Source organism: Sinocyclocheilus rhinocerous, unplaced genomic scaffold, assembly GCF_001515625.1.
Source record: "Sinocyclocheilus rhinocerous isolate Xijiao unplaced genomic scaffold, SAMN03320098_v1.1 scaffold663, whole genome shotgun sequence".
NCBI classification, from domain to species: Eukaryota; Metazoa; Chordata; class Actinopteri; order Cypriniformes; family Cyprinidae; genus Sinocyclocheilus; species Sinocyclocheilus rhinocerous.
The window spans coordinates 489,955-491,315 of NW_015655996.1; the positions used below are offsets into that span (position 1 = coordinate 489,955).

At 37.6% G+C, this 1,361-nt stretch overlaps 1 protein-coding gene across 3 annotated transcripts in view; it reads left to right on the forward strand.

Moving 5' to 3' along the window:
- Nucleotides 1-1,361, forward strand: part of LOC107719071 (potassium/sodium hyperpolarization-activated cyclic nucleotide-gated channel 1-like) — a 109,492-nt gene that overhangs the window by 84,965 nt on the left and 23,166 nt on the right. The gene's annotated exons all lie outside the window — the stretch shown is intronic.

The following is a 1,361-nucleotide window of genomic DNA, read 5'->3' on the forward strand; positions in this document are numbered from 1 at the left end:
ACTGTAATACTGAAAAATAAATTTTTTATTCATTGAACGCATTTTTTCTTTACTGTTTCACGTCTGTTGATTGTGTTTTCTTTGTTTTGTCCCACAGGAAATTGTGAACTTTAACTGTCGTAAGCTGGTGGCCACTATGCCGCTGTTTGCAAACGCAGACCCTAACTTTGTGACAGGAATGCTGAGTAAGCTAAAGTTCGAGGTCTTCCAGCCTAACGATTACATCATTCGCGAGGGGACCGTGGGAAAAAAGATGTACTTCATACAGCATGGAGTGGCCAGCGTCATTGCCAAATTCAGCAAAGAGCTGAAACTCACCGACGGATCCTACTTTGGAGGTCAGTTCAAAACTCACAAACAGACGGCACAAAGTTTTAAACAATTTACAGTCTTACTGAACAAACAGCACACATGAAGACAAGGACATTATTTCCTCTGTTTTTGTCAGAATCATTCATGGTTTAACGCAAACAAAACTGCAGCGCAATCAAATAAAAATACTAACCTTAACCCTAACCAACGCAATGCAATTCTGTAAGTACATCATGTTGTACTAATGGACCAAAGTCAAACTGACATGACATGTACAGTACAAATCACAAGCTTTTAACTCCAAGAACAGCCATACAGTGTTTTATCATTCAGAAATTATGTCATGAATGACCTTGATGTCACATGTTCTTCGGTGTTACATAAACTGCACGAGTGTGGGAACAAAAATGTAATAATTTTTTCTCACGATTCATGAAGGTTGTGCCTGCTCTAGCATGGGTGCACTGCGATGCCAGCCACCTGCTCCAGTGGAAAACCATCTGCTACTGGTATTTTGGCCTGTAGCGGGAATGCGGCTGGCATGTGTGCGTTTATACACGGGGGCGAACGTGTCAGAAAATCTCTTCCTCCTCACTGCCTTCTGATAGAAACTCAACACACATTGACCTTGGTCCTAAATTGAATGGAGATCACACAAAAACATGCAGGACAACCCGATTTACTCACTTGTTAATGGGTAGCATTAAGTCAAACTGCGTTCAGTGTAGTTTTTTGACCACCATGCAATTTTCAGTGATTAATGCCAAAGCTGACACTGGAAATTCAGAAAAAAAAGTGACTGATTAAAAATAGCTGAATAGCAATATATAGCTATCAGCAATTAATTAATAAAAAATAATTTCAAATTCTAGCTAAATGCTAAATACTATATAAAAACTAATACAATATGTATTACTATGATGATGATGATGATTAATTAGAAAAGCAAGTAATTGGGTCGATAAACCCAAAATCTTTGGACTGATTCTTGTACTTTAACACCATGTGCAGTGGTTCAATTTTAATAATAATAATAATAATAATAATAA